Here is a 22,993-nt window from a genome sequence, read left to right on the forward strand (position 1 = left end):
ATTATAACACTCCATTAGTATTGAACACTATTACGAAGAGGTGTTATGACACTTCTCTAATTGAACGCGTTCAATTAAAAGCGGAGTGGGTTAGTCAAGAGGTTGGCCCACTCCACGTGTATTATTTTTTATTTTTTAATTATATTTATTAAAATAGTTAATTTTAACGTCTATTTTAAAATTGAATAAAATTTTATTAATGGTCCGTTTTAATTTTTATTAAAAAGTTATAAATTTTAAAATTAAAAATTGAATAAAATAGTTAGTTTTTTAATGTCTATTTTTTAACGGCTAGTTTAAAATTTTATCTATAAATATCAATTAATGTATTTAAAATATATTAATGAGTGTTAAAAATTTTTATTTAATAGTTATAATTTTTAAAATGTATTTATTTAATATGGTATAATTTTAAGATGATTGAGTGGATAGTGGAACTCATAAATAATGAGTGTTAATGTTAAAAATATATATATTATTATAATGAATATGTGACAGTGGACCTTATACTTTTTAATGAGATGGAGAATATAATAATGAGAGTGGATTGTGAATGTTTAAATGGACAACATTGCCACGTCATAAAAAATAAGAATTTGTATAGGAAATTTTTTGTTTTCTAGTCCGTTTAGTCCTCGAAGTTTGTGAAATTCTTTGCGGCTGAATAATTAAGCTGAATTTGGAATTTAATGTGCATGCCATTTTTCTTCCTCAAATAATGATGATGTAAAAGAGCAAATGTTAGGTAACTTCACCGTCCTTTAATTAAAAATTCATATATATCCATGGAGAGTTTGGCAGAGAGAAATGTGGTATCTTGTTTAACTCGAACTTATATATATTTTAATCCTATAAACAATTAATTATATATCCAACATTAATTAACTAACGTGTCTGTCTTCAAGAGCAATCCGATGATCCATTTAAATAATTAGTTGATTAATTACATTGAAGATTACAACACCTGTAATTAAGATAATTAATATCATGGTTAAATTGGTCAAAAACCATGCCAAATTAATCTCGTGAACTCCCTCGTCTCCACGTCAAAAAGATATGGAAATAAAATAAATAAAGAGAAAAAGAAAGAATACATCAATTCTCTTGGATATCAAATTATAAGTTATAAAATTTCTATGTAAAATTTTTTGATTGATCTTTTATCACAACCAACATCAATAATATAAGTTGGGGTTATAGTTTACTTATATATTTAGCTACAGAGATAAATGTGATAAATGTATACGTTAGGTCAAGGCTCCTGCTGTAAGTCTGATGCATATAAATAATTAATGAATCTCGTTACAATAATAATAGTATACATATTCTAAAATGGCCATTTCAATTAATAGTTAAATTATATAATATTAAATATTTCTTACATTAATAACAGCGCCTGTAGCTCAGTGGATAGAGCGTCTGTTTCCTAAGCAGAAAGTCGTAGGTTCGATCCCTACCTGGCGCGCTGCTAGTTTTTTACAAGAAATAACAAAAATAATTCCATAAACAATCTAATTATGTCAATTTTCTTGTAGACGTGTAATAATAATTTAATAAATAGTTAAACATTTTTAAATTTAATTTATTTCTCAGAACATCCACGTCATGGCCAATCAAATATTTATGAATCAAATATTTCTTTTAAATATTTATAATCTTAACATCCACATCATCACCAATCAAATATTTATAATTTATAATTTTTAAATTTAATATTTAATTTTTTATAATATAATAATTAGGGGACTATTTAATTATGAATAGTAAAAAAATTTACCGGATGATTTTTAATACCTTGAGAAATATTCCCTTCAATAAAAGATATTTGACATTTAGATATATTTCTTCACATATATCCCTATTAGATGCCCTCAAAAAAAATATAGAAATTAAAAGTAATAAAATAAACTTTAAAAGAAGTAAATCTTTTACAAGATATACCCGTAAATTACCATACTTAAAATAACCACATGATTGGATGGAAAGCAAATTTCTTCGACCACAACCAATTGCTTCTAACCCGCAGCTCGATCCCCAGCTACGCGTATTTGTAAAAATTGAAATTTAGATTGGCCGCCGAGCTTCACCTTATGGAAAACTTTCAGACCGACCACAACTGGGATTATTATTTTTTTTTTGAAACAAGAAAACAAGAAGAAGAGAAAAAAAAGGGTGCATTGTTACACTAGCAAAACCCTATGCCCATCTTACAATTCATGCAGTTCAAGAAATGATACAAGGCTCAGAGAAGAACATAACGAGAATCAAAACTGTGCGTTATTACAAGTCCATCCTTATTCGAGGCAAAGAGATAGCTCGGCTACAAAGTCCATGCATTTCAGGATTTCTCTGACACATCAGACAAATTATATCAGCATTTTCCACTGATATATTTAACACTGTTTTCCAGAGTTTGTTTCATTATTAAAACCCAATTATCACCCTTTCGAATTTCCAGAAAATTTCCATTCGAGCTTTAGTAAACGCGTGCTTTTGGTGGGAAGGTCTCCACTTGATCATCCAAGGTGTTCATGTGGACGGGCCTATAAGCCAACCTCACCTTTTCGTTCTCCCAATACCTGTCAAATAAGGAAATAAGATTACCATTGATCAAAGTGAACTAGATCCGATTGATTGGTTCCTTTGAGTTATTTTGTAGAAAATAGTTGATAATGGAAGAATCCAATGACTAGAAGAAGCAATATAATCAAGTTTTTTATATAATCAAGCAATATAATCTCTCTTCTTTCCTCACCTCCACACTTGGGTAAACAGATTGAATCTGAGTTTTGTTCTTGGTTTCCTCACCACTCAAATGGCAACTCATCATGGTTATGCATATACATGTTTAATGGGCTCAGATAGGGCATCATATTTGAAGTTTGAAAAGCAATTAACATGAAAGAGCTTGAATACTCACCCTAACGTGTGTTTCATCCTCATCGTCTCTTTTCTGCAAGAACATACTCGGTTACCAAGAAATTAGAACCCCAGCAGATAGAGAATCTGACGGAAAATCTTCGCGTGCAAATTGAGCTGAGTGCATGGATGGATGCATTTGTTAGCTCAATGGTCTCAATTAAGTCAGAATTCCTGCAACCACAAGTAGGCATTAGGAACCAGAAAGGTCATTGAAAACTTCATCATTTGAAGCGCAAGGAAACAACCATATCAACTTCATTCGCTGACTTTGACGTCAGAAAAATTTGCATCATTCTTTGACTATTACCTTTCTTCAACCTCAGAGTGATGTATATTTAGGTGCCTAAGGGGCAGGCCATTGTGCTGAGTTGTTGTTACTAAGTGTTGTAACCCTCAACCACATATCTTGCCTGTTATTGAAGAACCCTCTATGTATGAAACAATTAGGGATGACAATTGCCCCCACGGGTAAGCGTAAATGGTTTTTTACAAGGGCGTTGAATTGCCATCAATAGGCCAGGGGTCTATTTTCAATGGGTGTGGAACTCCGTTGATTGCCTCACCTCCCTTTACAGGTGTTATTGTTGCTAAGGGCAAAGTCCTTCACGATTTTTTTTTTTTTCAAAAGTGCAGGGTTGCGGAATGCCTTAGCGGATGTCTCACCCCCTATAGAGGGTCATTATGTTGGGGCGAAGTCTTTCGTGATTTACTTTCTTTTCTATATCACTTGAGTTAGTACGGAGGAGTTAGGTGAAGGTATCATCTTTTGTCACAATTAAGGATGACAATTGCAATGAATTAAATTGGGCATAAATCAAAATGATGTCATACTTTTTAATTAAAGTTAGATTAAATGATCTTATTTCTAATTAAAGTCAAATGGATATTCTATTTAATTTGAACTGTCCAAAATTTTTTAATATTATTTTATTATTAAAACGTGTAATTAGTTTCTATAATTAATTTTTACATAGTCAATTGTGATAAATAATATTTATTTAAAATGTAGTGAGTGTTATTGGAATATTTATTATTTACTTTGTTCATTAAAATATTATTTTAATTAAATTATAGTGTAGAGAAGTAAAATTAAAATAATATAAAGTTATTATTGTAGAAGTTAGCCGTTAGTTTCTACACTAAATCAGGGATTGTAAGGGCATTTCAAATAGTTTAAATCAAATGGGTGCTTATTTGACTTTAAAAATGGAAAGTCCATCCCATAAAAATGCAAATGATAACTGCCTATTTGATTTTTGCCCAATTAAATTTTGAAAAAAAAAAAAAATCAAAAGTGCGTCTTTATTTGGAATCGTCAAAGGTGTGTGTATCTTTTTGTTTTTTTTATCAAAAGAGTATTCCATCCCACTAACAATTTATGTATAATTATCCAACTATCCATTATTATTTTTCTTTCGTCTAAATTTTGAATATATTATAGCAATTACGATTTTGTATTTGTTATAATGCATACCTAACATGTTCAAAAATATTCACGTGCAGAGCCGGTCTTGGTTGTCCAAGGGCCCTGGGCGAATTATAAATTTTGGACCCTGACAGTAGCATATTTAATTTTTAGAGCTTGATAAATTATAATTTTTAATTAATAAGAGTTCTAAAATAAAAAAATTTTATACGAAACAATATACTCCAAACAAGGCAAAAAAGAATAATTTCTTCTATTTAAAATTATAACTATACTTTAAATAATATTTAAATAAAAAATAATTTTTTCTATTTAAAATGATAACCATTATCGATCCATACAAATTCAACTGATTGTTAACATGCTAAAACGTTATCTGATTATTCTAAACAAAATAAATTTTTTTATATTTTATGTGAAAATGGAAAACTAAATACATAGCTTTAATGTACTAGCCAGTACAAAGAAATTCAATTAATTTTTAATTAGTTGTTGTTATGTTTAAATTATCAATTTTTTGAAAAATTAATTATCATTTTTTAGAACCATTCTACTATAACAATTTTTTATTTGACATAAAAATACTTTGATGTTTCGAAAAATCAAACAATGATGTTAGAAAACATGTAGATTCAGAAATGGAATTGAAAAAAAACTGAAAACAAAGAACTGCAACTTTATCCGAACAATTTCAGTGACCTTCAATATTTTCTATTTTTTATTGATTAGTTGGATCAAACACTCTTTAAAATTCTTCCTAAAAGTTGGATTTATTTGACCTATCGTTCCAACCAATCCAACCAAACTCTAATTCCATGGTTGTTTTTCCAACCAAATTCTAATTTCATGGTTGTTTATCTTTTCTGACTTTATTTTGGATTCAAGGTTTAAAATAGTTGACTTGGAAAATATCGGAAAAAAGGGGACGGCAAGATTTTTTTTTCCAGAGGACGAAGGTGTCTATGGACTGAGCAAACAGGTGACGCTCTAATTACTCCTGAAAAATCATCTATAAATACATGAAAAAAAAGAGCGATGATCATCAATCCACACAAACATTAAACTTCGCCAGCCGTTAATAATTATCCATTCGAGCATACGGAAGATATGTAAAAAAAAAAAAAGTAGGGGAGGAGGGACCCACCATCTGTTAACAGAGTGAGCCGAGGGGCCCGGACTCCACTTGGTCCCTTGGTGCCTTATCCAATGCATTTACGTATTAAAGGACATGCAAATAATACCTAAATTAATATTACTGAATATCTACATCCGTTGACCGTTGGATCAATAAACGCAGGGTTTAAAATATTATGGGCACAAATAACGAAGGCACCTTTTGCTTATTTATTTATTTTTCCTTCCAATTATGGACCATCCGACCTGACCTTCGCCAACATATAGGTTGTTTAATTTTTTTAGGGCCCCTGTTAATTTGGGGGCCCTGGGCGGTCGCTCTGGTTGTTCTGGGCCAGGGCCGGCCCTGTTCACGTAGTAGTAGTTACAGTTTCATAGCTATTACAATGTAGATTCAATCTTGTTTACTTATTATTTACATTGTAGCTACTATGAAATCGTAGCGATTGATATTTAGGCATGAGATATAATTGTTGTAGCCGTTATGATTTTGTAGTTGTTATAACGTAGATTCAGTTTATTCATTTAACATTCATATTATAGCAATTACATTTTATAAAATTGTAGTTGCTATTACATATGTAACAGTTACGATTTCGTAAATATTATAATGTATCTAAATAATTTAAGATTTAGATAGAAGATAATAATAAAAATAGTATAATGAAGAACAGTTAAATAATTATATATAAATTATTGATGGAGTGGATCATTCTTTTGACAAAAAAAAATTAAAAAGGAGATCTTTTTATGATTTCAAAAAAATAAAGATCGGTCTTAAATTTTGATCATGATATATTGTCTCATTTACGTGGTTTCTTATTCTTACGACACATGCATGCCAACATGGCCACTATGCTTGCATGGTGGCATGACGACAATAAGTTGATCGATGAGTCCGACCAGTGAACCAACTCTTTCGAGCCAGGCTTGGTTTGCCAATATGGCAAGCCCGGGACTAGGCCTTTGAGCTCATTTTTGTATTTTATTTTAAAATATTACTCAATTGTTAAGAGTTAATTAAATATCTTTAAAATTTTATGTTTATATTAAACCTGTGAATACAAGGAAAAAGCACTACAGACTTAACACAAAAATATTAGAGAGTGTATATTTATACTTGAGGACAGGGACGGAGCAAGAAATTCGATAGTGAGAGGTGATAAACAGTTTATTAGTATTTTAAAATTTAAGGGAGGATATATGGTCGTCCATACGTCTTCTATTTCTATATTTCTATATCTCTTACAATGGGGTCTACAATGATGACTAAGAGAACAACATGGGAGATCTCAAGGTGGAGAGTTTGAGGAACTCAGAAAAAAGAGTTTGGTGAAAACTTAGAGAGTGCTGAATAATCAAAGAAGAGCTTAGGGAGTCCTGAGTATTACTCATTCAATTGATAGCAAGCTGATTTGGAATAGAATTCATGTTATGCGAGTAGAGTTAAATCCAAGTAGTCCAATCTTCTATTCTCTCGTAGAGAATTAGAAGGAATCATATACTGAAAAGTCCTAGAAATGACAAGGGCCTGATACCATTATTATAACAGTAATATTGGGAAAATATTGAGAACAACAAAATTAGAGGATTTTGACAAAGCGAGTTATCTAAGAGTAACCAAAGAAATAAGCTTGAAAGCTTATCCTAGATTTTTTTTTTTTTAGATCTTCTCTATAGGTAAGGTTAGAGGAATGAAATATGTTTGTCTTGTATGAGATTAGGTCAATCTTGCAAGATGCAATTTTTTCAGATGTTTGTTTCTTTCTATTCTAGCAAGCCTCATATGTTTAAGGAAATGAGAACTTGTAGTTGTATTTGTTAAATTACACAAGAGAGATGTAATAAACGAATAATTAACTTGTCCGTTGAACCCTAAAATAATAGTACAATATATAGTATTTTTACATGACTCGGTTAATTGATCAATTAGTAAGGAAAAGATATTTTAAAGGATATATTCTAATAATTATTATATCCGTGATTTTATTCGATCATAGGGAATAATTCCTTTTATGACTCGGTCGTATGAGATTATCTTTCTTTACCCCCTGACAAATTCAACGAGAGATCTTTAACATTGAGTTTGCTTGTTAATTTGCTGAAACGTTGTCTAGATAATGACTTCTTAAAAATATCAACAATTTGATCTTCTACAGAAATATAAGAAACAAATAGCGGTTGAGTTGCCATACGTTCTCGAACAAAATGAAAATCAATTTCCACATGCTTTGTACGTGCATGAAAGATAGAATTTGCAGTAAGATATGTGGCTCTAATATTATCACACCAAATTTTTGGTGCAACATTTGACCAAGATGAAGTTCAGAAAGAAGTGATTAAAGCCAAATAATTTCAGACATTGTATTGGCTATAGTTTTATATTCAGCCTCAGTACTTGAACGAGAAACTGTAGGTTGCTTTTTCGAATTCCATGAGATAAGGTTCCGTCCAAGAAATATTGCATATCCACTTGTAGATCGTCTATCCTCAGGAGAGCTTGCCCAATCCGCATCACTAAAGACATGTAAGTCTCAAGATGATTGACGATATAAGAGAAGATCATGTAAAATAGTTCCTTTGAGATAACGAAGAATCCTTTTCACTCCTTCCCAATTTTATTCTGTGGGAGCATGCATGAATTGACAAGCACGATTTACTGCAAAAGTAATATCAGGGCGTGTGATAGTAACATATTGTAAAGCTCCAACAATGCTTCGATAAACTTTGGAATCAGACATAGCAAGAGAAGATGCAGAGAAGTTGTTTATGGTGATTGGTGTTGATATCGGGCGTGCTCCATCCATTTTAGATCTTTGAAGAATTCTAGTAATATACTTGCTCTGAGAGAGGAGACAACCTCCCTTGTGTGGGATACAAAGTTGTCAAACTCGCGATTCCAGTGTCGACTCGGTTAGGGGTGCACAAACTCGTATCGTAAACTCGTACGAGTTTACAGATAATCCAAAAAAGAGTTATAAAATGTCAAAAAAGAGTTGTGTTCATGTTTTCACATATAAAAACAAGACTAAACATGAAAATTTAACATGAAAAGGTACAAAAATAGTCCAATAGTCAATACACCAAATAAGTTTTAACTTCCATTGTCCAAATTTGATAAAATAAAACATCAAACAAAGATTTACTACTAAGTACTAACTACTAAGATAAATCATCCATGGTAACATCCAAATCATCACCTCCATCTTCATCTTCATCTTCATCTTCAACATCAAAATCATCAGTACCATCAAGCTCATTATCACATCCTATGGCATCTTTATCACCTATGTTACTCTCAATGGCTACATGAGCACTATTATCTACATCATCAACAAGATTAATTAGCTCTAAAGGATCATTATTTATGTTGACAATGACATCATCATCTTCATCCACCAAATTCAATCCTACAGATCTAGGTACTTCAGTTATCCATTCATCATCAGATGGGAATTCTTCAAAAGTGGTTGGAGTTTTACTATCTTCCTTAGACTTCTTCCTTTGCATCTTCAAGTTATAGTAAACAAATACTAAGTCATTCATTTTCTTCTGATGCAAGCGATTCCTCTTTTTTGTATGAACCTGCATAAATTATCAAACAATCAAAAATTATAACCATATCATTTCATTAGAAATATTATTTATATTATATATCATATAGACATGATAGAGACCATAGTTGAGTTTTGATGATTTATAATAATTACCATCTCAAAAGCACTCCAATTACGTTCGCATCCAGACGAGCTGCAAGTCAAACTCAATATACGTATAGCCCATTTCTGCAATTCAGGACAATCATCACCAAAAGAATCCCACCACTCTGCAGGAGATTTTTTACCTAAGGTTAGCTTTGCTGCATCACGACCAAATAGCCCTTTTGCTTTCTTGAAGGATTCCAGTTGTGCATGAATTGTGCTTCTCACATCTCGATCCTCTATCATTCGCTCCATGCAGTCATAAAGTCCATTTTTTACCCTCGATTTCGCTTCAAAATCCGGGCTATATTGATACACAGGGTTCAAAAAATAACCTGAAGCATGTAATGGGTGATGAAGTTGATTTTCCCATCTTTCATCAATAATCTTCCATACCGGTTCATAACTGTAAGAAATCGCATATAATATCAAATTAATTAATCAATAAATTGATGTATATGATTATGAAATTTAATATCAAACTGTTTGATTCAAACATATATGCTTACAGTTTTTTCTCACAGCCAAAGTTGACTTTTATTTTCTCCTTTGCAACTTCCATTGCCTTATAAATAAAACCCATAGCAGGTTCTTTAGAGTCTACCAATCGAAGTGCTTTAATGAGAGGACTTGCCGCCTTCAGACATGTAACTACATTACGCCAAAACCTCCCATCTAAAATGGTCTTTTGAACAAACTTTCCCTCCTGTATCTTTGAAAATCGACTACTCTTCCAAAAATCAGATGTGAACAACTGTTGCAAACCACTTTTAAGTTCATTAATACAATTCAAAGACAAATATGCAGTTGCAAATCTTGTAACAGCAGGCCGAATTATATCCCTTCCCTTTGTACACTTTCTTAATTGAGAAATGAGAAGAGTCCTCGAATATATAAAAGTTGAAATTCTTCTTGCCTTTGAAATTGTGACTTCGTGGATTTTCAATTTTTTCTCAAAGTCTTCAAGCATCAAATCAATGCAATGAGCTGCACATGGTGTCCAAAAAAATGCATTTTCTCTTATACATCAACATCTCTCCAGCAGCTTTATAATTTGCTGCATTATCAGTGATTACTTGCACAACATTTTCTTCACCAACTTTATCCACAATTTCATTTAACATTTCAAAAACCTTATCTGCCGTCTTTGAGATATCAGATGTGTCAGTGGATTGCAAAAAGATCGTCCCCTTCTCACTATTCACTAAGAAATTACATATAGATCGCCTTTTCTTGTCGGTCCATCCATCAGACATAATAGAACATCCTTTTTTTTCCACACATATCGATGCTCTTCAAGCAAAGTCATTGTTCTATCTACTTCTTTTTTCAAGAATGTCTCCCTTAACTCATGATAAGATGGAGGTTTAAACCCACAACCATATTTCCCAACTAACTCAAACATCTTTGCAAATTTAGGATTTTTTGCACAATTAAAGGGAATGGCAGATGTGTAAAAGAACCGGGCAATCTGTTGGCAAGCTTCTTCTCTTATGTCCTTCTTCACGAATTGATTAATTGTGACTTGAGAATGAGAACTACCTTTTTTAACTTGGATAAATTCTTCCATTGTTGCTTTTCCCTTTCTCTTTTTACTTGCTTGTAGCTCTTCACCACTGTCTGATGAAACCTCATTAGAACAAATAATCCTTTTCTTTGTTTCGGATGCTTGAGCAATTTTGCATACAAGGGACAACATCTTCTTCTTCACATCATCAGGAACACTAATACATGGCTCCGCATCCCTCCGAGTGCAAGCTAAATGATGTTTGAAACGAAAAATGCCACCATTTACAATCTTATCACAATACTTGCATTTCACCTTTCTTGAATTACCAACAACATCATATCCATGCTCCCAACCTGGGTCAGTTCTACTACCCGAAGCATTCTTTTTCAAATTATCTGATGACCCTTTAGATGATCCTTGAGTTGACATTTCTAGCTGAGAAATGAGAAATCCAGAATGAGAAATCCAACCTGGGTCAGTTCTACAGCTCCCAAACTGTGGAATGAAGATTGAAGGCAATCCGCAATCCAGATTCCAGAATGATCTAAGAACTAAGAAGAATCGAAAAGAATCCAAAGAAACCTAACAACCAAGTTACCAAGATCTAGCTGAGAAATGAGAAATCCCTTACCTCCGGCCTCCCGACCTCTTCCTTCCCTTCTTCTTCTTGCTTGAGATCGAAACCCAAGATCCACAATCGGATCACACCATTAACTCTGAAAAATCCAGAAAAATCCATGGATCTAAGCTTACCCAACCATAAATCAAGATCTAGCTCCGATTCTTACCGATCGGCCTCCTTCTCTGATTTGTCACCGTCCGACTGCTCGTTGCTCGCCGCGAGGCCTCCTTCTCTAAGTTGTCGCTGCCGACCCTGGCTCAGACCGCCCTCCACTCACCGATGGCTCAGCTACTCGCGGAAGGATGGATCCGCTGCTGCTCGTTGCTCGCCGCGAGGAGCAGAGGAGGAAGAAGGAGGCGGCTCGCCGCTCGCGATCGGGATATGACGCGATTTAGGATGCCACTGTAGCTTCCCAAATCCCTACCGGTTCCTTATCTCTTCTCCTAACGGGTCTACTGTCCAGATCCAAACCCATTAACCCAATTAAACCGGCTTGACTCAAACTCGACTTATGACCAAGTTAACTCGTGATTTTACCGATTTTAGCGAGTTAACTCACGATTTTACCGATTTTACATAGGGGGTCTGATTTTAAGCCGATTCAACACGAAATTGAAATCAAAGTTCGTAAACTCGTAAACTCGCCGAGTTGACTCGCGATTTTGACAACACTGGTGGGATAAGTTCGATACCAAGAAAAAAACGTGCAATGCCTAGATCCCGAATAGGAAATTCTTGATGGAGAAGACGTAATAAAGTTGTGATGCCTTCTTGATTGTTACTGGTAATTAAAATGTCATCCACATAAATAAGAAAGAATACCATAGAGCCATCATTTCAATTGTAGAATAGAGAAGAGTCGGTCTTAGATCCAGAAAACCCTTGACCTTGTAACCAACTAGATAGACGATGAAACCATGCACGAGAGGCTTGTCGAAGACCATATAAGGATTTCTTAAGTTGACAAACATGAGATGAAAATTGTGGATGAAGGAACCCAGGTGGTTGCTCCATAAATATAGTTTCCTCAAGATGACAATGAAGAAATGCATTGGAAACGTCTAATTGTCGTACAGGCCAATTAGAACTAACAACTATTGATAACAGTAATCTGACAGATGTAATTTTGACGACAAGGCTAAAAGTGTCATTAAAGTCAATACCTGATTGTTGATGATAATCTTTGGCTACAAGTTGAGCTTTGTATCGTTCAAGAGAACCATCAGCTCGATGCTTGAGATGAAAAACTCATTTTGAGCCCACAACATTCATGGAGGAAGTGCGTGGAACTAGACTCTATGTTCCATTGCGAAGAAGTGCATCAAACTCTGAAGCCATTTCACTACGCCAATTCGGATCCTTGTTCGCTTGTGAAAAACAAGTTGGTTCAACAATTTTTGAAGAAGCCACTAAAGCTCGCGGAAGGGGATGTCGAGTTTCCATTGGTGGACAATGTGCATAGATATCACTTAAGGGCAAGGTACGACGAGGAGCATCATCATTTGAATCATCTGTGGATGGTGAAGAGACAACAGTAGGATGACATCGAGATTTAGATGACGGACTTGTATTATCTGATGATCCAGATTTAGAGAGTATAATATCTGGTAATGCTTCTGAAATTGGGCACGATATAGGTTCTAACATATTATCCTTTCTGTTAGTGCGTCTTGTTCTTAACGGAGTAGCCACTCGGGGTGATTCTGATGGTGTAGAAGAGAACTCTGGAGCAGAACCTAGGATGTCATCCCCTCTTGTATCATTAGGGCGTCTCATCGGATGAGCAACCGGTGAGAATCCTGATGGGATATTAGGTGGTATCAAAAAAGGACCACTATTTCCTGAGGATGAAGGTGTTGTAGTGGCTGCAAAAGGAAATAGAGACTCATCAAAAATAACATGTCGACAGGGGCGGATCCAGAAATAATTTTTGGCGAAGGCTAATAATTTTTTTTTACAATATAATAATCATTCCAAAACACTCTAAAATCATAAAATTATATCATTCCACTACAGTATAGAGGAATCAATAAATTTTTTTTAAAGTAAATGTATAAATGTGCGGGAGGAAAAGATCCTGATCCAAAAATCCAAAAATACATATAACTCAAAATGCAGATCACTCAGCCAACTACCTCTCATCCTCTCCTAATCTCAAAACAGACAGAATCTCCCCAGTAAATTAGGGATATATGAGGTATACATAATGTCCCTGTCCAAATACACATCAAAATTCTTAGACATAGGGCTGATAGACCATCAATTTATATCAGAAATACAATAAAAAAACACATATATCAGACACAGCTTACAAAGTCAAAAACATCATAACAGCAAGTCAAACCACTAAAAAGGAATCCACATACCCAATATGTTGTGCAATTCCTTATTTCCGTTCCAGAATAGGTTAAGCGGCTACATATCAATCTAATCTAAATCAATCGGTATTAAATTAAATCCCTCCTTATCAAGCTCTAACAACCCTAATCAATTTCTGATCAATGCATCAAACTTCCTAACTAAAACCAATTTACATTCAAGGTTTATCTCTATTAATCAACTAGAAGCAATTAGATTTTACCTCAGAATGGATTCGCAGCTTACCTCAGATTGAAGCCCAATCTAGCCCTAGATTCCTCTTCCTCTCTTCTTCCTTTTCACAGTCGCAATCTCACTGTTCTGTTCACAGAAAACAAGACAGCTTCATCATGCCGACACACAACAACGCATTAGGATCCAACCCTTTCAAAAATCCAACCAACTCAATAAGAACTTACCAGATTTGAAGTCCTAGCCTTCCTTGACCTAAAATCCAGCCTTTTCCTCCTTCTCCTTGCGGCAGAACCACACCAATTCCGTTCAAATCACAGCAACCAGCTATGAAGGAAAAATTAATCAAAATCCTAGAAAATTGAAAGCTATACAACCCTAAATCTACCAAAACCCTTACCTATCTTCCTCTTTGATCTACTGCTGCCAATCCGCCTCCAACCGACAGCACTTCCTTGGACGCAATCAAAGGCGAAGTCAAAGGCTCCAAATCGCCCTTGCTGACCACCGGCGGGGCAAGCTCGACGGCGCCGGCGTCGGACGGAGGAGGAACCACGAGGAAGGGAGGAGCGACGGTGTCGGCGGCCCGCGGCGATGGATTCGGCTGGTGAGGAAGACGACGCGAGGAAAGCAAAAGAGAGGCGGCGGCCGGGCGGCGACGTCGGGCGAAGATGAGGAAGAAACAGAGGCGTCGACGAAGATCGCGGTTGAGGAATAGGTTTCACGTTTATTGGGTTTCTTACAGGGGCGGATCCAGAAACCATCCTATAACCCATTAACCCTATATTCTTACCCATCATTAACCTGCTTACCTAATACCTGCGGTATTTTAATCGCCCGACAGGGCGAGCGCTTGACGAATACGACGACCAGCACAGAGCACTCTGCACTCCAGCGGGGGCGCGGGGCGCTGTGCTCGCGGTCGCGGCTGAGCCACGAGGCGACGTTGGTGAAAGCGCTGGTCGCCGATCGCCCTGCTGCTCGCCTGCTCCAGACCTCCAGCCCTCTCCAACCCCCTCCAGCCCTCGCGGCGTTGGTGAAAACGCTGGTCGCGGCTGGGCCACGAGGCGGCACTGGCGATCCTGGCGAGGGCTTCAGCCCCCTCCAGCCCTCGCCTGGATCCGCCCCTGCATGTCGAGATATATATATACGTCCGATCGGTATATGCAGGCAACGATATCCATGGTGCAAATTACTATAACCAAGGAAAACACATTGTTGAGAATGAGGATCTAGTTTATGTTTAGAGTAGGGATGTAGGCACGGATAACATGCGTAACCAAAGATACGTAAGAAGATGTAATCAGGAGGCCAATTATAGAGGTTTTCCAAGGGACACTTATGTTGAAACAATGGGGTAGGTAGATGATTAATGAGATAAACTGCAATTAGGACTGCATCATCCCAAAATTTTAGAGGTATAGATGCATGATTAAGAAGAGCCAAAGCAGTTTCAATTATATGACGATGTTTCCTCTCTGCGGAACCATTTTGTTCAGGAGTGTGAGGACATGAGATTCGATGAAAGATGCCAAAAGAGTCTAGATGACGATGAAGTGCTTGATATTCGCCACCCCAATCAGAGTGGAGAGAGAGAATTTTATGACCAAAATAACGTTCGACATGTTTCTGAAATCGACAAAAGATATCAAAAAGATCAGATTCACATTTCATAAGAAAGACCCATGTAAATTTACTAAAGTCATCAATGAAAACCACATAATAAAAAAAACCTTGATTTGATAAAATAGGAGCAGGACCCCAAATATCAGAATGAATTATTTCTAAAGGAAAATTAGACACATGAGAAGGAGGGACAAATGGTAATTTGTGGCTCTTTGCTTTCAAACATGCTTCACAAGAATGTGATGAAGATGCTAAAGAAGTTGGTAAGTTATACCGATTAATGATACTTTGAACGAGACGTAAAGATGGATGACCAAGTCGTGCATGCCAGGCGGACTTATTTGTGCGTTCTCCAACAAGGACTTTGGTGGATGTAGGTTGAAGGGAATAGAGACCATCTCTAATTTCTCCTTTGAGCAGGGTGGTTCCAGTTGTCGGATCCTTCACAAGACAATGATGAGGATGAAATTCAAAAAACACATTATTGTCAAGAGTAAATTGACGAACAGAAAGTAAATTTTTAGTGATGGAGGGAACATGAAGAGTATTGCGCATGTGAAAGAGTTGACCAGATGAATGAAAAAATGTGTTTCCAAGATTAGCAATTTGCAAACCTGAGCAATTGCCTACTTGTACCGTGTCAAGACCATGATAGGAGGAAGCTTTGCAAGATTGCCAAAATTTGGTGTGACATGATGAGTTACTCCAGAATCTGGATGCCATCCAGAGATCGAAGAATTTGTGTAAGGATTGTTTGTAATAGAAAAAGCTCCTGCTTGAGACAATGAAGTTGAAGATGATGCTTGATTTGGATTTGAGGATGAAAGGCCTCCTGGAAAATTTGAATCAAATCGCCTATAACATTGAGAAGCAAAGTGACCATTTTTGAGACAAATCTGACAACGCCCTCGACCTCGTCCTTGACCTTGTCCTCGTCCTTGTCCCCGTCCTCTATTTTTTCCACCTTGATTTCGTTGATTATGTTGATGATGGTTAGCACCATCAATATGGTGAGTCGTGTGAACTGAAAGAGCAAGAGAATCCGGCATCCTCTGAGATTGTAGTTGTAGGAGTATTTCATGAGAGGATAACATGCTATAAAGGGTATCGAGGGACACTTGATCAACGTGAGTAGTCACACTCGGAATAAAGCTATCAAATTGAGGTCCCAAACCTGCAAGAACATGGATTAGTAAATCTTCATCTAAAATTGGATGACCAATCGCAGCTAGATTGTTAGTGATGGTCTTGATTGATTGCATATATTCATTAATAGATTTATCTCCTCGTTGCACTGATTGTAATTGCATGCGAAGTTGAAGAACACGTGCTTGAGAGCATGAAGCAAAGGTTTGAGCAAGAGTTTCTCATATCTGACAAGAGCTATCAAGCCCTACAATTATAGGAAGTACCGACTCACTGAGCGTCAAAATCAACCATGTCATAATTAGTTGATCCTTTTTATTCCAAATAAGAAAATTTGGACCATCTTCTTTTGGTTTAGGAGAGGTGCCATCAATAATTTCAAGTAGATCATGAACACGCAATAGTGAGAGAAACTGCATCTTCCAAAGCAAATAATTATCATTGTTAAGTTTGATTGGTAGATAAGATAGGGCGTTCATGGGTAATGAAGAGAGATGTGTTGCTAGGCTTGTTTCTGTGGTGGATGATGGGGATGAAAATTTTGACATTGTATAAAATAAAAATTAAAGAGAAGGATTTATCTGAAGATTCTTGTTGTGGCTTGGGCGTCGGCAGCGGAAGGAGTCTACCAATAACGAGGCGTCATGGAAATAATTACGACGATGCTGGCAAGGACGTCGCCTCTCCCAAACAAAGGCAATGGCTGCTACAGTCCTGTAAGATCACAGCTTGAGGATGATGGTTAGAAGAAGAGGTCACCAGTTGAAGGTCTGCAGTTTGATCCTATGTGAGAGCAGCAATTTTCTCTCTGCTCACTGCACCAGTTTTCTTCTTTAGCTGCTGTTTTGATAATTTCCATATGCTGGCCGTGAACCTTAGCACAGTCGAGAAGGTGTAGAAGGCGAAGAAGAGAAAGAGATGATTGGTGGCGGCTCTGATACCATGTTAAATTACACAAGAGAGAAGTAATAAACGAATAATTAACTTGTCCGTTGAACCCTAAAACAATAGTACAATATATAGTATTTTTACATGACTCGGTCAATTGACCAATTAGTAAGGAAAAGATATTTTAAAGGATATATTCTAATAATTATTATATTCTTGATTTTATTCGATCATAGGGAATAATTCTTTTTATGACTCGGTCGTATGAGATAATCCTTCTTTAGTATTTCCTTCTTACCCTCGATTATTTTCAGGTCTTACTTTGGGTCTTGCCTTACTTTAGCCCACATAGGTCTATAAGCAGAAATACACAATTGTTATAATCTCATTCCTTATATAGTTACCGTTCTATGAGTATACTAAGAAAACAACTAAGGAACTAGGATGATAAAAAAATTTAAAATAATAGAGCCTTCTTGACCTAAAAGTTTATTAAGTTGCCTTAAATGCTAGAAAATACAATACAAGAACTTAAAAACTTACAAAGAAAATTTTCAAAGGAAAATTTACAGGAAATGTTTATAGAACTAGCTTGCTTCTTCTTCTTGCTTCTTCAATGCCTTCTTCTTAGTAAAAGTTGATCCTTATATAGAGGTATGCAAACCCTTAGATAGTACAAAAGTCTGTATGACTTAGTGGACAAAATAATGATTTAGTGGACAGAAAAGTAACATTAATAATGCATTGAACAGTTCTTTCAGCTGCATTATTGAGCTTCTGATGTCATCTATTACGTTTCCATCATATTGATAAGATTCGCTTCTTCAATGGGTGTTACTGATGGGGGTATGGTTTATGGTCTTTGGGATGAGCCAGTCATATTTTTGCTTATCCATTCTTTATTTTTTTATGATTGACTTGATATAAAGTATAATGCTAAGTATTAAATGTATATTAGAAAACCATACCTATCTCTTTTTACCAATATATTTTTTCAGTATATGTTTCTCCATCTAGTAGAAATTCAAAAGGATCTTGGTATTTGTCTCACATCCAAGAACTTCCTTGGACAGAGGCGATCCAGTGCTTTAGCTAGTCTTCAATTTTTGTGCTTGCTGTCCATTCGAGCTCTAGATCAAATGGAAATTCTTTAAAGTTTAGAAGTTATACATTAACTCCTTGCACATCTATCTTGATTAAATGTCTGGCTGGCTCAATTTAAAGATTGATCTATTTAGGTGGAGAACTTTCAAAATTGCATGCTGCGAAAGTTTCAAATTCTAAAGCATGTTTTAGTATTGTGTCAAATTTATAGGGGAATTTTTTAGTAGATTCTATATCTTGTGCCCATAATTTGTTTAGAAATCTAAAATCCATAATTGTGAAAGGAGTGATGAGCCGTCCTCTGTAGTGATGTTATTCATATTGTTCAAAATGAATATTGACTTTTTGAAAAGAATAAAGTAATTAACATCTGCATTCGAATTATTTTTTTCTAGATTAGAGCATTGAGGAAATGTTTTGAGACATTTCAATTTATAGTTGAATTCAGCTTTATTATGGTGACGCCTGTAGTGGGATTTTCATGAAACCATTTAAGGACTTCACATAAATCTAAGAATTTTTGGAAAGTTAAATTTTCCCCAAGACTTCTAATATAAGTTGAAATATCTTCAGGTAGATTGTTCATCTATCTAGTTAAAATGCTTCCAGAAGTCTTTCTAGCCTTTGTTCGAAGAATTTCAAGTGATTGATAATTCTTTGACCATTGTGATAGCTTGGCGACTGGTGTGGGACCAGCAAAACTTAAATCACCAAAGTCATCTAGTTCTTTAGAGTTGAAACCCTATTTAGAAAAGCACTAGAAGTTTCTTCTATCAGATTCTGTCATTAAGTAGGTTTGATCTGGCTGAATTTTTTCATTAGATTTAAATAAAGTGCTAATATAGAAATTAGGATTTGTCTTAGCTCTAACTGAGTCAAAAGGCATAAAACTATAAGATGGTCTTTCACAACCAGAGATGATAATTTTGACTTCATCCCAATTGACATAGATTCTTATTTGCGTTCTTGTAAATACAACATAGCAAGAAAACTTTTTTTCCATTGGGTTTTTATTGTTATAAGAAAGTAGTTAGACAATGCATTAATAATTATAATTTTATGATTTGAAATTCTGGGTGCAGTTAGGATATTCCAAACATTATATATTAAGCCTTGCTGGATATTGTCCAGTTTTGATTTGGATTCAAACTGAAATTGATCTTCTCTTCTTATGAGCGATTGAAATTCTTGATTTCCAAACTTCATAGTTTTTGTTCCTATAAAAGTTTTTACCTTTTTCCGTCGGTCCATATTGATATTATGGATGAGCCAAAAGTTTATCGTTTCGCTATTACCAATGGTAATATGGAGTTTAAGTCTTATATTGTATTTTTCCTGTAAAGAGAGAAGAAAAATTTTAACGAAAAAGTCTGGATAGTGTATCATCCAGAGAATTATTAATACTTGTAATATGTTCTTAATTTATTTTTAATCCTCTATTTATAATAATATCTATAAATTTTCTCCATCTTTTGACACCTAGACCTTTTCTAATTCCCTTAGTTTGATGACTATACTTAACAATGGTTTTGCAATCAGTTCTGATAGTGATTTCCTACTTATTGCAAATAAAAAATACAAAAGCATCAAGTTAGTGAATTACTACTAAGATCTCATAATCAAATGAAATTAAGTGTCCTTTTCTTTATATTTTCTTGAAGCATAGTCACAAAGTGATTCTAAAGTTTTTGGGTCATATTTCAAAATTTTCCTATATAAGACTCCTCCCCATCCTACTTCACATCCATCTATTTCAATAACTAGATAGTCTAAATCGAGGGGTAATGTAAGTACTAAAAGAGTTTTAACTAAAATTTTGATTTCTTTAACCAAATTGATATCTTGTTGGTTAAAATATCTTTGTCTCGTTACTAAGTTTTGTTATACAGAGGCCTGCTAATTTTTTCCATATTTTTTTATATAAGGCATTGCATAATTGAGAAGTCTTTCATAAAACTATCAATTTGTGTTTTTCAAATAAATTAAAAAACATATGAAGGTGTGCATAGTATTCTTCTTTGGTTTTAGAGAAAATCATAATATTGTCAATATAGACATAAGTAAAAGTGGATACCCTTCTAAAAATATTATCCATTTTTGTTGAAAGATTTGGAGGGCTATCTTAAGTTGGAGAGGTATAATCAGTCATTCAAAATATCTTTTAGGACAAGAGAATGTTGTCTACTCTATAGAATCAAGATGCATCTTGACCTGTCAAAATCTAGATTTCATATCGAATTTAGAATGCCATTTGAGTTCTAGATCTTATTTAGAAGTTGATCCTTGTCTAGTATTTTATAATCATTTTCATAATAATTGTCATTTAGACATTTATAATTAAATATCATTAGATTGTCTTCATTTTTATTCTGCTTCTTTTTTTACTATGAAAGTCAAGCTTCTATGTCTAGATATAGATCTTTGTATGATGCCAAGACTTAATAATTCATTAATATGCATAGTATATTCTTCAATTTCTCAAATAGTATATTTTAAGTTTTGTGCTTTAATAGTGAGATTAAGATTGATTATAAATAACTTACAGTATATTTTATCTCTCTCCCAATATTTAGTTAAAATTTCCTCTATAATTTCTAGTTTCTCTAACCTAGAAATTAAAGGATCTAAATTTTCCTCAGTGTTAATTAAGTGAAGTAAGTTGGATTAACTAGGTCCATGGGGATCTCAGCTTCCTAATAGCCTAGTACAATCTCAAAGTAGTCAAAGTCATCAAATTTGTTAATCGAGCTTTTATTGCCAAGTATTGCTAGTTTTCCTACTGGCTAGATTCGATTGTACATGATTCCATAGTGGGGGCAATGACATACCTTAGTACTAGTACTAGGGCCATCATGATGCTTCCCAGTGGATATCTCTGATGGGTAAAAGAAGAGTATAGGAGTGATAACAGGTGCGAACAAAAATAAAGCATAATCTTTAATAAGGAGCAATGCTCGATCAGGGGCAATAAGAAAATTGAGTCCTAAAATAAGATGGATATTCTTGTGAGGAAGTGGGTGAACCTATAATTGAGTAAGAGGGAGTGGGTGGCTAAACATATTATAGTTTGTATAAAAACGAAGATGGACATTTTTAACAAACTTATGACAAGTAAGTTTTTGGCCATCAAATTATGTACTAACTAATGGTTGATTAGTGGATTTGATAAAATGAGTTGGAAGGATAGAAGTTGAAGTGTCTTCATCGATAGTGGAATTAGTAGCGCCATTGTCAAGAAAAGCATGTAGAGTAAGTTTGTATCCATGAATATTGACAAGACATTGGACCCCAATGTCCACTGCATGTCCTGTATTATAGATACTTGGAGTTTTAATAAACACCATATAGGTTTTGACTTTAGGATCAAGATCATTAGTCCTTTTCCCTTGTTAGCAAGAAGAGGAAAAGTATCTAAAGTATTGATTTTAAGGCTAGCGACTTCAGCCTCATACATGTTAATTCATATTTCTAAAACTAAAACACGAGTTTTAAGTAGTGCATTACATGTATTGCCGCGAACCGTGTGAGTTGTAGGAATCATGATATTAAAGATTTGTTGTAGGCAAAGATTGCAAATTTACTTTCGGCAGAGTTACAAGTGCCTCACTTTTTTATGGAGGGGTAGAATCCACAAATAAAATAGGAAACATTATTGGTTCCTTCTCGAATGATCCAGTCATGCGAGCAATCTCACTGATCAAATCTTAGGTCTGTTAGATTTTGGGGTATGAATTGAGAATACATAAGATTTAGATCATTATCAGCTGGTAGATTGTCGAACTAAGTAGTCAAAGTGTCTAATTCTTGTTGGAATTGCGAACTTGTATTCCCGTATTTATTAGCTAACCCATAAGGGCTAGTGAGGAAAGAATTGACTAGGGTGTAATCTGAAGAAGATGAAATTTTTTCCATGTCATCTATAGAAATAATGGAGTAAATTGAGGATGCATCTGAGACGTTAGATTGAACTTCTACTAAGTCTAGATTAGTACATGTTACTACTTTTGCTTCTCTAGTATACAAAATTTTCCTATTTGGGCAAGTAGTGGATAAGTGACCTAGTTCATTACTGGCGAAACATGTTATAGTGTTAGTATAAGTTTTCTTAGGTTTAAATTTTCTAACATGTTTATCCGTATTAAGATAAGGCTTCTTTGTCTCGCTCTTCTATAGGTAATAAGTGATTTTTTACTTGTATTTGGGTCATGGCTTGATGGCTGTCATTTCTTTCTATTTGTAGTAGTTGTGTGATATTGTTGAGGAGTGCAAATCTAGTTACAAAAATCATATTGTTGATTTTTTAATTATTTCTGTAACTGAATGCCAATATTATTTTCTTTTAGTTTGATAATAATGTGTTGTAT

The 22,993-nt window shown here is 34.7% G+C and overlaps 1 non-coding gene and 1 pseudogene across 1 annotated transcript; one reads left to right on the plus strand and one right to left on the minus strand.

Moving 5' to 3' along the window:
* The first annotated feature begins 1,392 nt into the window (after positions 1 to 1,392).
* On the plus strand, positions 1,393 to 1,465 carry TRNAR-CCU (transfer RNA arginine (anticodon CCU)). The gene has a single exon. It is a non-coding gene; the product is annotated as a tRNA-Arg (tRNA).
* A 7,104-nt stretch (positions 1,466 to 8,569) lies between these two features.
* LOC141816632 (uncharacterized) lies at positions 8,570 to 11,122 on the minus strand (annotated as a pseudogene).
* Positions 11,123 to 22,993: the final 11,871 nt, after the last annotated feature.

Source organism: Curcuma longa, unplaced genomic scaffold (genome assembly GCF_044706935.1).
Source record: "Curcuma longa cultivar G26 ecotype Majalengka, Jawa Barat unplaced genomic scaffold, ITB_CL_G26_1.1 contig_17489, whole genome shotgun sequence".
Taxonomy (NCBI): Eukaryota; Viridiplantae; Streptophyta; class Magnoliopsida; order Zingiberales; family Zingiberaceae; genus Curcuma; species Curcuma longa.